This window comes from Canis aureus, chromosome 3, assembly GCF_053574225.1.
Source record: "Canis aureus isolate CA01 chromosome 3, VMU_Caureus_v.1.0, whole genome shotgun sequence".
Classification (NCBI taxonomy): domain Eukaryota; kingdom Metazoa; phylum Chordata; class Mammalia; order Carnivora; family Canidae; genus Canis; species Canis aureus.
Genome location: NC_135613.1, coordinates 70359671 through 70374170, shown reverse-complemented (window position 1 = coordinate 70374170; position 14500 = coordinate 70359671). Strand labels below are relative to the sequence as shown.

The window sequence follows — 14500 nt, the reverse complement described above, 5'->3', positions numbered from 1 at the left end:
GCATAGATAGAAAAATTAGCAAAAGTTGTGAGTAGGCAATTTAATAGAAAAAATGAAGATGGGCCTCAAACACAGAATGAGAAATACATATTTGAACAACACTGAGAGACCATTTCTTGTGTATCAAGTTAGCAAAAATCCCAAAGACTGAAAACATACAATATTGATGAGGCTCTGAAGAAATGGACATTCTCAAACATTGCTCATGGGAATCCAAAATGGCATTGCCCCTGTGGAGAAAAGTTTGACAATATTTAGGAAAATGGCATATGTATTTACATTTTGACCCAGCATTCTCAAAGACATTAGAAAAAAATATGAAGTGACTATGCATAAAAGCATTCATTGGCACATTCATTTCACACAAATTTTTTTGCTATTTGTAATAGCAAAAGACTAGAAAACAAACCAACTCTGCACCGATAAAGGACAAATGAAACAAATTATGATACACCTTCTCAAGAAAATACAACATAGCCATAAAAAGGAATGGGAGGGCGCCTAGAAACTGGGATGCTACAGTCTCCAGGATATGTTAAAGGAGAAAAGCAAGTTCCAGTATACAGTAGGCAACCTCCCAGATAATAAAAAGGAAAGGACATATATAAATGTATTTGCTTATACTTGCAACAACAATTAAAAAAAACACTGGAATACAAATAAAAGATTAATAAAAAAGCTATCTATAAAGGCTTATAAAATTCAGAGTAGAAGTGACATGGATGGAAATGATACTTCTCTTCTGCCATTTTACACCATTTTGGAACCACATACATGATTTACATATTAAAATTTTTAAATTAAAAAAGCAGTTTCTAAAAATGAAAAAATAAACCTAACTGTAAATTAAATTAATGACATAAGCCGATATTTTTCTGTGTTTTAGAGAGACTTAAAGACATGGCATTTTAAAAAAAAATTAAAATTAAAATTAAAAATTAAAAAATTTTAAAAATTTAAAAAAAAAAAAGCAATCCCTGGGTGGCGCAGCGGTTTGGCTCCTGCCTTTGGCCCAGGGCGCGATCCTGGAGACCCGGGATCGAATCCCACGTCGGGCTCCCAGTGCATGGAGCCTGCTTCTCCCTCTGCCTGTGTCTCTCCCTCTCTCTCTCTCTCTGTGTGACTATCATAAATTAAAAAAATAATTAAAAAAATTAAAAAAAAGACATGGCATTTTGACTATACTTCCATAGTGGAATCTATTCTAAGGATAAACAGAGCTAGGGAAAAATCCCAAGCTTCACACAAGCCTTTCAATAGAATAACAAGTTGTGGGAAAAGAAAGTTTCTGCGTAAAGTATTTTCAGAAAAATATATATAATTTTAAAAATACATATTGAAATTAATACTTGTCATTTAAAAGACTCAGAAAATGTATGTGGGCTGTGCTTTCAAGATTAGTAGATCAATCCTGTCACCTTGTCTGCAACCTTGGTCACATTATGCTTAAATATTTTGGTTTTGTTCGTGGGGTCTTGCAGTTCTGGTTTGTAAGACCAGAAACCTCATCCCTGAAGAGTGGTTTCATCTCTAAACAGATTGTAAAAGCCATCACAATGTGTGGAATGAACTGGAGAAATCATTCTTCAAAATGATGTGTAAATGTTGAAAATGTTAAGAAATTAATTCTAGTCTTTATTTCCAATACAAGTGAGTATTAGCTTATATTTGACATATAGGAGCTAAGGTAAGTAAATTTGCAAACATTGAATTATAAGCTTCCTTTTTCTTTTTACCCAAAATACTTTCTCTTAACTAAAAGCCCTCCCCTGGATGAGTCATTTTGACATACAAAGGCATCAATACAGAGCAAAAGATCCCTCAGAGCAAGGTGATAGTTTCATGTTTCTTCAATACCCCCCTATTCTATTTCCAACAATTAAAATTTTAATTCCAAAATATGCCCACAAGATCTTCCAAAAAAAAACATGCAAAAATCCCATTTATAAAAACAAGTTACCTTTATATGTAATAAAAACATTCCTCTTTGGGTCAAGGTTTAATTTTTCATCTTCATCTGAGGTTGATAGCTGGCAGCATCTTCTTTAAAGATAGGGGTCTTCATTGTTTTTACAGCCTCGATGTATAAAACGTAGAACAAGGGCTCCACTGCAATAGGGCTGAATGTGCTGAGCTAGTCCTAAGATTTTCTGTAGCTCTCAGCAGACTTTGGAGAGGCAAGGCTGATGTTGTGGAGCACAGATATTGTTGCCACTTGCTCGTGGTCTTGAAGCCTCAGTCGTGTTTATTGCAGCACTTGGTCAGGAAGAGGTACCAATGTGAAGATGAACACCACATAGCTGAGAGCTCCACTCACCCTAAAGGTTTATAAGCACAAGGTAGGAATGCTTGAGTTCCATCGCTGCATACTAGCAGAGCCCATGTGGCCTCTCAGAAGGTCCAAAGCTTCCAGGGACCTATACATATGTGAACGTCACCTTAGTCCACAATCTGTGTCTCCTCCTGGCACTTGTGTGGCTGTGACAAAGACAAGCACTAGCAGAGGCAAAGTTGCAGGAGGTGAGCCACCAGGGGTGCAGCTGAGACCTTGGTCAGGACATGGTATTATTTAAAGTCTCCTAAGTGGCCCTGCATGCCACTTTAGTTACCAACTCCTTTCCTCCCCATGACTCCTTTTACTCTGCTTTCCACTCCTCAGCCCCTGGTTCCTCTGTCCTCCTCCATCTCCTGAGAGTACAGAAAGCACCCTCCACAGAGACGCACAGTCACGACTGCAGGGCTGTCCTTGGAATGGTTTTATTCATCTCTAGTTCTTTAAAGAGGGCCATGTGCATCATCGCATCCAATCAGTATTTCCCAAATAAATGATGCTGCATATCTATACCTTCAGAACATGTTGTAAAACAGAACATAAGTGGTAAGGTACACAGAAAAGAGACACAGCACGTTTTAAAAATCAAATGAATATAATCTCTGTAAGCTGAGAGGAAGAGATAACAAGATAGAACAGAAAAAGCACCACGATCATCCATGAAGAAGAAGGGTGATGGGCCAAAACGGTGTGTTTACAATCAGAATCACCGCTGACACTCGTTTATGCCTACTTTTCAAATGGGTGAAGGTGGAGAGATTTGGAGCAGACATTGTAATGCAGGGAATGGAGAAATAATCTAAGCAGGAGGAAGCCTAGGTCTTAAAAAAATTCACATGCAGTCACTCATCACCTTGTTTTTCATTTCCCTCTTTTTTGACTATGCTAATGATATATACTGAGAACCCAAATGATTGCAACAGAGAAGATAATGAAGCAACTGTAGGAAGAACAAGGCTCTGTACTGAGTATCACTCATTCAACGCACACTGTTTTGTTTTTTAAGATTTTATTTATTTATTCATGAGAGACACAGAGAGAGAGGCAGAGACATAGGCAGAGGGAGAAGCAGGCTCCCTGTGGGGAACCCGATGTGGGACTCATCCCACGCCCCCAGGATCACACCCTGAGCCAAAGGCATTAACCACTGAGCCACCCAGGTGTCCCAATGCACACTGTTTTTACTCAACAGCTATTATATGGCAGACCTTAAGATGGAGATAAAACATTAAATGGCTGTGGTCCCTTTCCTCACATAAGGGACTGTCTAGAGTGAATACCATTATCAGGCTATTACAATATTGTGGGATACCTGCTACAAAGCGTGATGGGGGTGGGTGTCATATGATCCAGAGTTGAGAGTTCAGAGAAATCTTCCTAGAGGAAGAGATATCTAAATTAAGACTAGAAGAGTAGGATTCAGGAATGCAAAAGAGGAGGTGTAAGGAAAGCAACATAGAGGGAAAGCATTCCAGAAGGAACAGCATGGACAAAAGGGTTAATCTTTCATGTGATTTAGTGAGCTATCCCTCTCATTCGCTTTCTTGTTTTCAAATAAGATGATTCATAAAACATCACTGGTACTTATGTTAGGGCTAAGTGTATGGATGATTTTTACAATTGAAAGGATTCCACAAAGACTGAAAAAACAACAACAACAAAAAAGGTTCTGTTTCTCCATTTATTCAATATAACCTCTCTCAGGAGTCCATCTATCCTAGGTCAGACTAAGAACATAGCATTTAGTTGCCATGTGATGTACTATGGGCTTTTTAAAAATTAGAACAGACTTAACATTCTCTCAATTTACCCATGATTTGATAGCCTGGGAGACCAGAGTAAAGGAGATAGAAAGTTAAACCAACTTTGCCTTGTGTCCCCAATAAATTTTAAATTACTCTTGAGTACAGAACTTATGTTGAATACCCTGTACTATATACCTAGTACAAAAGAGACTCTAAAATGTTTGTTATACAAATGGATATATTGTTCAATACATTTTAAAGAGATGTCATGGTTTCTGAAGTGCCTAAGAGTTTCTGTAAATGTCAGTCTCTTCCCCCTTGTGACCCAGCTGTGAGAGGGTAACTACAGAATGAAAAAGTCTTTTCTAAAATATACATACAAAATAGAGCTCCAGGGCCCCACAGCTCTGGTGGATGTGACAAAATCTAGGAGTTTCATGCTGCTCAGTTTCAGCACCAACCCCTAGGGTTGTATGCACATAAAGTTGTAACACCCGATCCCACACACACACACACAGAGGACGGGCTGCACAGTGGTTAGATCACAGGCTTGAGAGCCAGATTGCCTATATTTGCATCATCACTCTCGTAGTCATTAATTTTATGCCATAGGCAAATTACTTAATATCTCCCTGCTTCATTTCTAATATACAGAATGAATATAAGATAGGACCTACCTCAGAGTTGACTATTTCCCTATCATATTCACGAACAATTAGGCAGCGGACTGTCTTTATTTTCTCCCAAAAATCCTTCCACTGCCCTGAAAGACCTGAGATCTCACATCCAAACCAATTCAAACTTTGAGCCTTCTGGCGATTTGTCTCTCTAAATATCAGTGACCTTTACACCTCATATATTTTGACAGCCTACTTCGATGGCCACATCTTGAACCGTGTCATCTACCAAATGTCACCTCATACTTCCTCACACTTTCAAACCACAGATTCTTACTCTTCTATATTTCTTATTTTCTCATTCCCATTACATCTCCCAAAAACCTTGAATTCACTAATTCACTAAACATAAATGTACTGAAAATCTTTTATGTCCTTATTATTATTTCCTGGACTCCTCCATTTCCTTTCAACTTATAGGACCCCTGCTAGCCCCAATTTCCTTTTCTTCTCAACACAGGTTCTGTGGTAAATTACTTGAACTGTTTTATCCCCTTAACCCTCAGATTCATGGAACACATGTTTGTTTGTTTGTTTTCCCGTTTGAAGTCTGTTTCCTCAAAGGAAAATATATATTAATTCTAATTTGTTAATTCTTAAGTCTCAGTTCCATCTTCCCAAAGGATAAAAGAGTAAAATCAAAATTGTTTCACTAGCTATCACACATTGCTGAAGGTTACAAGTTAATTTGTATTCTCACCTTATACCACATATCAAATAAATCTCAGATTATTTATAGATTCCACTGTTTTTTAAAAATCCAATTATTACAACAAACTCAGGGGATATAGTCTCTATGAGCCCTTCTTTTAAAACTGTAGAAGGCCAACTGCAGCTCAACAAGAGATAAAAAGTAAGAACTCTTACAAACAAAATGATGACAATTACCAAATCCAAATAACTATACTACTAGCCAAAAACAAAACAAAACTATAGAGATTATGATTGGAAAACAGAATGTAAATACTTTAACAAGTTATATACATAACTAATATATACTATTATTAAGCTATATTTATTATAGAATTTCTAGGTTAAATATGATATATAAATATTATATACTATAATATCTAGTATATACTATAATACAGTAATAATATATACCATATAATATATATATTAGACTATACACTATAATCTACATATGTATACTACATACCACATATATACTATATCATATAGACTATATGCACTATATATAATATAATTAACTATAATATATATATTATTTCTTAAAAACATACATTTTTAAGTAAATAAAAGTAAACATAAAGGCAAATAATTGAATGAGCAAAAATATAGTACTGGAGATGAAGAAACTGCAGCAAGGAAGCATAAATAAATCATTTTGATGACTGCCTATGGTAAGAAGTCAATACATATTGCTGATGAAAGATAGATAAAATATTTTATATAAATGTATTATAAATTTATGTTAAAGACAATCACTAGCACAAAAACACAAACCTTTCCATTTTTAAGAACATACATATGCAAATATTTTTAAAATTCAACCCAGTAATTCCATTCCCAGAATATATGTATGAAATTATTCATTTCAACACTGTATTAGTAGAAGACTGGGAAACTTTATCTCCACTAATAGGGGTCTGACTGATCAAACAATGATACAGTCATACAATGGAATAATATGTTTCTGTCTTAATGGATAATAAAAGCAGCTCAAAATGTACTGGCATGAAAAGATATTCAAAACACATCATTGCATAAAAAACAAAGTACAGAATAATGCATGTAATATGCAATCATTTATGTAAAAAATTCATGTGATGTGTGTATACACATGTGTACACATAAAGGCTCTAGAGAGATATTTTCTCAAAATATCTCTCTAGAGATATTTAGAAAAGAGATAAGTGATTAACTCAGAAAGGGAAACTCTGTGGTGGAAGACAGGAATGAAAGAGAGGATTGTTATGCAAGGATGATTCAATATTCACAAATCAATCCATGTGATAAACCACATTAACAAAACAAAGGATAAAAACCATACAATCATCTCAATAGATGCAGAAAAAGCATTTGACAAAATTCAATATCCAGTCATGAATAAAAACTCTCAACAAAGTGGGCATGATGGGACCAAATAAAGGCCATATGTGACAAACCTGTAGCTAACATCATACTCAATGGTGATAAACTGAGAGCTTTTTCCATAACATCAGGAAGAATAAATACAAAGACATCCACTCTCACCACTTTTATTCAACATAGTTCTAGAAGGTCTAGCATCTGCAATAAATCAAGAAAAAGAAATAAAAGGCATCCAAAGTGGAAAGGAAGAAGTTTAAATGTCACTATTTATAAAGGACATGGTACTGTATAGAGAAAACTCTAAAGATGCCATCAAAAACTATTAGAACTAATAAGTGAATTGAGTAAAGTTATAAGATACAAAACTGCAATAAACTAATAACAAAATAGCAGAAAGAGAAATTTAGAAAATTCCATTTATAATTTCACCAAAAAGAATAAAATAACTAGACATAAAGTTAACCAAAGAGATGAAAGACTATACTCTGAAAACTATAAAACACTGATGAAAGAAACTGAAGATGATACAAACAAATGAAAAGACATACTATGCTCATGAATTGGAAGAATATTGTTAAAATGTCCACACTATCCAAAGAAATCTATTAAATAAATGTGATCCCTATCAAAATACCAATAGTACTTTTCAGAGAACAAGAATAAATAGTCCTAAAATTTGTATGGAATCATGAAAAAAGCTGAATAGCCAAAGCAATCTTTGGAAATAAGAATGAAGCTGGAAGTATCACAATTCCAGATTTAAAGATCTACTACAAAGCTGTAATAACCAAAAGAATATGGCACTGGCACAAAAACAGACACAAAGACCAATAGAACAGAATAGAAAGCCCAGAAATAAACCAATGCTTATTTGCATAAGCATTGACCATTTATATGGTCAAGTAATCTACAACAAAGGAGGCAAGAATATACAATGGGGAAAAGACAGTCTCTTCAATAAATTGTGTAGGGAAAACTAGACCATTTTCATATACTTTACACACACACACAAACACACACACACAAATAAAACAGATTAAAGACCTAAAAGTGAGATATGCAACCATAAAATCCTAGAAAATAACACAGAAAAATAATCTCTTTGATATCAGCCTAAGCAACATTTTTCTAAATATGTCCCCTCAGGCAAGAGAAACAAAGGCAAAAATAAACCAATAGGACTTTACCAAAATAAAAAGCTTTGCACAGCAAAGGAGATTATTGACATGACAAAAAGGCAACCTATTGAGTAGGAGAATATGGGGTGCCTGGGTAGCTCAGTTGGTTAAGCGTCTGCCTTTGGCTCAGGTCATGGTCACAGTGTCCTGGGATTGAGCCTATACTGAGCCCCACATCAGGATCCCTGTTCAGTAGGGAGTCTGCTTATCTCTCTTCCTCTCCCTCTGTTCTCTCTCTCTCAAATAAAATCTTAAAAAAAAAATGGGAGAATATATTTGTAAATGGCACACCTGATAAGAGATTGATATCCAAAATATATAAAGAGCTTATACAACTCAATACCCCCCACAAGAAAACCCCAAATAACCCAATTAAAAATGAAGAGACATAAACAGATATTTCTCCAAAGAAGACATACAGCTAGCCAACAGACATAAATAGATGCTCAACATCACTACTCATCAGGAAAATGCAAATCAAAACCCCAGTGAGATATCACTTTACACTTGTCAGAATGGCTAAAATCAAAAAGACAGGAATTAACAAATGTAGGAAAAAATGTAGAGAATAAAGAACCTTCATGCAATGTTGGTGGGAATGCAAACTGGTGCAGCCACTGTGGAAAACAGTATGGAGGCATATCAAAAAATTAAAAATAGAATCACCATAATATTCTGTAATTTCACTACTGGTTATTTATGCAAAGAATACAAAAATACTAATTCAAAAAGATATATGCAACACTATATTTATTGCAGCATTATTTACAATTGCCAAATTATGGACGCAACCCACATATCCATTGATAGATGAATGGATAAAGATGTGGAGTGTGTATACACTGTGTATACACCTACATACACATATGTACATACACATATAATGGAATATTACTAAACCATAACAAAGAATGAAATCTTGCCATTTATAACAACATGGAAGGATCGAGAGGGTATAATGCTAAGTGAAATTAGTCAGAAAAAGACAACATATGATCTCATCTTTTTTTTTAAAGAGAATATCTTTTCTTTTCTTTTTTTAAGATTTTATTTATTTATTCACGAGAGACACAGAGAGAGAGAGAGAGAGGCAGAGACACAGGCAGAGGGAGAAGCAAGCTCCATGCAGTACTCCATCCCGGGTCTCCAGGATCACACCCCAGGCTGCAGGCGGCGCCAAACCGCTGTGCCACTGGGGCTGCCCTATATGATCTCATCTTATGTGGAATTTAAGAAACCAAACAAAATAACAACAACCAAAAAAGAGCAACCTAAAAAACAGATTCTTAACTATACAGAATAAACTGATGGTTATCGAGGGGAAGTGAGCGGGATGGGTGAAATTGGTGAAGAGAATTAACAGTACACTTATCATGATGAGAACTGACTAATGTATAGAATTACTGAATCACTATATTGTACACCTGAAACTAATAAAACACTGTATGTTAACAGTACTGAAATTAAAAAATTTTTAAGCACAAAACAAATACAAAAATACATACATGCAAAAACCAAAAATAACCAAAGAGGTGAAAGACCTCTACTTTGAAAACTATAAAAAAGGTGATGAAAAAAATTGAAGAGAACACAAAGAAATGGAAAGACATGCCGTGCTCATGTATCAGAAAAACAAATACTACTAAAATGTCTATACTACCCAAAGCAATCTACATACTTACTGCAATCCCTACCAAAATATTAAAAGCATTTTTCAGAGATAGAACAATTCTAAAACTTGTTTGGAACCACAAAAGACCACAAATAGCCAAAGCAATCTTGAAAAGAAAAGCTGGGAGGCATCACAACTCCGGACTTCAAATTATCTTACAAAGCTGTAGTGATCAAAACAGTATGGTACTGGCACAAAAATAGATACAGAGATTAATGGAACAGAATAGAAAACCCAGAAATGAACCTATATGATCAATTAATCTTCAACAAAGCAGGAAAGAATATCCAATGGGAAAAGGACAGTCTCTTCAACAAATGCTGTTGAGAAGACTGGACTACTTTCTTACACCATACACAAAAATAAATTCAAAATAGATAAAAGACCTAAGTGTGAGACAGGAAACCATCAAAAATCCTAGAGGAGAACACAGGCAGCAACCCCTTTGACCTCAGCCATAGCAACTTCTTACTAGATATGTCTCCTGAGGCAAAAGAAACAAGAGCAAAAATAAATTACTGGGACTTCATCAAGATAAAAATCTTCTGCACAGTGAAGGAAACAATCAACAAAATTAAAAGGCAAGCTACTGAATGGGAGAAGATATTTGCACATGACATATCTGGCAAAGGGTTAGTATCCAAAATTAATAAGGAACTTATAAAATACCCCCCCAAAAAAACACAAACAATCCAGTTTAAAAATGAACAGAAGATGTGAATAAACATTTTTCTAAAAAAGATATACAGAAGGCCAACAGACACATGAAAAAATGCTCAACATTATTCACCATCAGGGAAATGCAAATCAAAACCACAGCTGGATACACCTCACACCTATCAGAACAGCTAAAATCAACAACACAGGAAATATCAGGTGATGGAGAGGATGTGGTAAAAGGGGAATCCTCTCCACACTGTTGGTGGGAATGCAAACTTGTAGAGCTACTCTGGAAAGCAATATGGAGATTCCTCAAAAAAGTCAAAAACAGAGCTACCCTATGATCCAGCAATTGCACTACTAGGTATTTACCAAAGGATCAAAAATACTGATTCAAAAGGATATATGAACCCCAAAGTTTATAGCAGCATTATCTACAATAGCCAAATTATAGAAAGAGCCCAAACTTTCATCTACTGATAAATGGATAATGATATGGTATATATATATATATATTATATATATAATATATATATTCCATATATATGGAATATTAGTCATATTATATATATGGAATATATATCCATATATATCCATCTATATATATATGGAATATTCCTCAGTCATAAAAAAGAATGAGATCTTGCCATTTTGCAATGACATGGATAGAGCTAGAAAGTATTATGCTAAGCAAAATAAGTCAATCAGAGAAGGACAAATACCATATGATTTCATCCATATGAAACAATATAGATGAACATGGGGGGGAGGGAGGCAATGGCAAACCAGAAAACAGACTCTTAACTATAGAGAACACACTGAGGGTTACTTGGGAGAGGTGGGCACTTGTGATGAGCACTGGGTGATGTATGCAAGTGATGAATCACTGAATTCTGCACCTGAAACTAACAGTACACTGTTTGTTAACTGGAATTTAAATTTAAAAAGGAAAAAAAAAGGTTTCTTTCACACTGCCTTCCCTTTTGTAACTTTTGAACTTTGAACCATGTTTAAATAGCACCTACTCAAAAATTAGTAAATTTTTCCAAAAAAGATAACCATATTTCACTGTTAAAAATTATTTTTCTCTATTATTGTCCTTTTATTCTATTAGGACCTTAAAATAGTGAAATATTTATTAATATTTACTTCTTCCAATTTACAGTTATAACCATTTCTTAACCAAAATGAAATTTCTTAGCCATATATTTTTAAGTTGAATATTTTTTTAATGAGTTTTAGCATCCTATGGAATAGTGGTTTAAGTAAAAATGGAATAACTGATGCATATGTTTTATCAAAAGCTTTAGCACTTTAACGATGGCAATTCTGAATTGGGCATTTGGTGGTAACATGAATAAAGATACAAATCTGTTATTAAGGTTAACAGGGACAGGCTCAGCCACGGACATACAATGTCACAGTATGGTGACGTTTCAGTTTTGGTGTGGATAGTAGATGCCTACCTTTCTGAATCACAGGAGTACCTTCATAATGTTCTTATACCATGAAGTGCCACTGGATCCAGACAGTTTCATCAGCAGAGACTAAGCTAAGAATAAAGGGAATCATCACGAAAGTAAACTAGCTGATCCACCCTGCCCCAGACTTTTCACCCATATGACACCACCACTAGTGTCACCATGCACAATAGACCTACCATCTTCCACCCTCAAGACACATATTGCAGGGGGAAGCATACTGGTGGAGGGAAGGACCACTTGGGATGTAGGGAAGTAAGATGGCAGGAATCTCCTGAGAGCCAAGATATCTTCCCCTGCCCTGAAGTTAGCACGTCAGGAAAAGTGAGATAACACTGGCACTTACCTCTTGAGCTTCACTTTGTTCCTGGGAGGCTGAGTCCTTGTCTCTCCTCTTCATCTATGCTAGCAAAGGAGTGTCGACTCTGGAGGGCAAGGAACCAAGGCTGTCCTAGAGTGATCTTCACAGGCCAGTTTGCAATGGCACCTCGAAGGTCCTCTCTGAATGTGGTCTGAACCTAAACACGCCTGTTCAACTTTGTCAGTATCTGGATGCTGGCTACAAAGAAGCATGAGACCTCATCACATGCCCTGTGAGGGCCTGACCCATATGACCACCAATGACTTAGCCAAGAGGAGTAGAGCCTTTTATATAAAGTAAGCAAGGCTTAAAACATAATGTGCAATTAGACAGGTAGCTTTTTTTCTGTATCAACTATCCCAATCATTTTAATTAACAGTGAGTCCTGCACTCTCAATGTCCAAATACCTTTTGGTTCTATCAGGTGACTTTCTTTGCACAGCTTCTTTTTTGGTCCTTCAGGACTAGAGATGATGACTCCCTGCTGTTGTGAGCCTCAGAGTACTACACCATCTCTTCTTGGTTTCCTAAAATCCCACCCTCCATTAATCCACTGGGATTACCAAATTTGAGTGTGTCATCTGTTTCCTGCTGGGCCTGTAACTGAGTCAGAGGAAACTAAGTGCAAATTTGCCAAAAAGGCATTTACAAAGTTTAAAAAAGACCCTGTGGCTGGGGGTTAGTAGCCAAGGAGGAGTGTGATAGAAGGTAAGGCACAAAGGTGGCCAGGGCCAGCCATATCATGAAGAATCTTTTGCATAAGTTTGGATTTTATTTCAAATAAATGGAAAGTTACCAAAGTGTTCCATGCAGAGGAACACTTTTTCTTTATTAATATGTATTTTATTAAATATATACACATTGTCCAAAAAATCAAATCGAGCTAGCGATAGCATCAACTATACCAATTTCTACCATACTCTCCCTTCCCCTAGATGCAACTGCTTTGAATCATTTTAATTATTTTTTTTTAAGATTTTATTTCTTTACTCATGAGAGACACAGAGACAGAGAGAGAGGCAGAGACATAGGCAGAGGGAGAAGTGGGCTCTACGCAGGCAGTCTGATGCAGGACTCCCAGGATCATGCCCTGGGCCCAAGGCAGAGGCTCAACTGCTGAGCCACCCAGGCGTCCCATTTTAATTGTTTTAAACATTATTTACCACTATGATTTCTAAATGTTGTGCTTTATGTAGCTTGGTCAACTAAACAAATCTCAAGTTTCTGAACAAATGGGAGATTTAGTTTTCTTGGGTAAAAGAAGCCTCGAGGCAATGCAGGGCGACACAGCACCTAATATGCTCCCAAGGACCTGTCTGAGACCCTTCTGTTCTGTCTCCTCAGCATGTGGCTTTCTCATGCTTGTCACCTCAGTAACTCAAGAAGGACGCTCCACACTCGTCAACTCAACTGTGTTCCAGGCAAGAAGAGGAAGGGCAAAGGGCAAGAGGTAAAGGCATATTCCAGTTGCATCTGCCACCCAACAGCTTCTGATCATGCATCACTGGCCAGGATGATGTAAAATTACCACTATTACTGACAAGAAAGGCAGGGAAATATAGCATTTTGCTAAGCACGCTGCCACCTTGTGTTCTATAAATAAGGGCCAGGGGAGAAAGAACCCTGCATTGGTCCCTAGTAATATTACAACACTGCTATTTCTTGATTTTTTCCCTTTTCCATGTACTATCAATTTCCAGGGTTGATAATAAAACTTCAATTCTCTTATCACATTTGCACCCCATTTGCCTTCACTATGTTTTTCCAATATAACTACTGTTGATCCTTGAACAACACAGGTTTGAATAGCACAGGTTCACTTCTGTATGGATTTTTTTTTTTTCAATAAATATATGGAGAGATGCCTGGGTGGCTCAATGATTGAGCATCTGCTTGGGGCTCAGGTCATGATTCCAGGGCCAGGGATCAAGTCCCACATCAGGCTCCCCCTGGAAAGTCTGCCTCTCCCTCTGCCTATGTCTCTGCCTCTCTGTGTGTGCTTCTCATGAATAAATAAATAAAATCAGGGCAGCCTGGGTGGCTCAGTGGTTTAGCGCCGCCTTCAGCCCAGGGCGTGATCCTGGAGTCCGGGGATGGAGTCCTACATCAGGCTCTCTGCATGGAGCCTGCTTCTCCCTCTGTGTCTCTGCCTCTCTCTTTCTCTCTCTGTGTCTCTCACGAATAAATAAATAAAATCTTTTAAATAAATAAATAAATAAATAAATAAATAAATAAATAAATAAATAAATAAAAAGAAAATTATTTGGAGGTTTGCAACAATTTGAAAAAACTCCCAAACCACATAGTCTAGAAACATAGAAAAAAATTAAGAATAAGAT

At 36.3% G+C, this 14500-nt stretch overlaps 1 long non-coding RNA gene across 1 annotated transcript in view; it reads left to right on the top strand.

Moving 5' to 3' along the window:
* The window catches only part of LOC144311293 (uncharacterized), a 43416-nt gene extending 29497 nt beyond the window's left edge, over positions 1–13919 (top strand). Inside the window, exon 3 of the long non-coding RNA XR_013376843.1 lies at positions 13506–13919. This is a non-coding gene — a long non-coding RNA (uncharacterized LOC144311293). The remainder of the gene's footprint in view (positions 1–13505) is intronic.
* Positions 13920–14500: the final 581 nt, after the last annotated feature.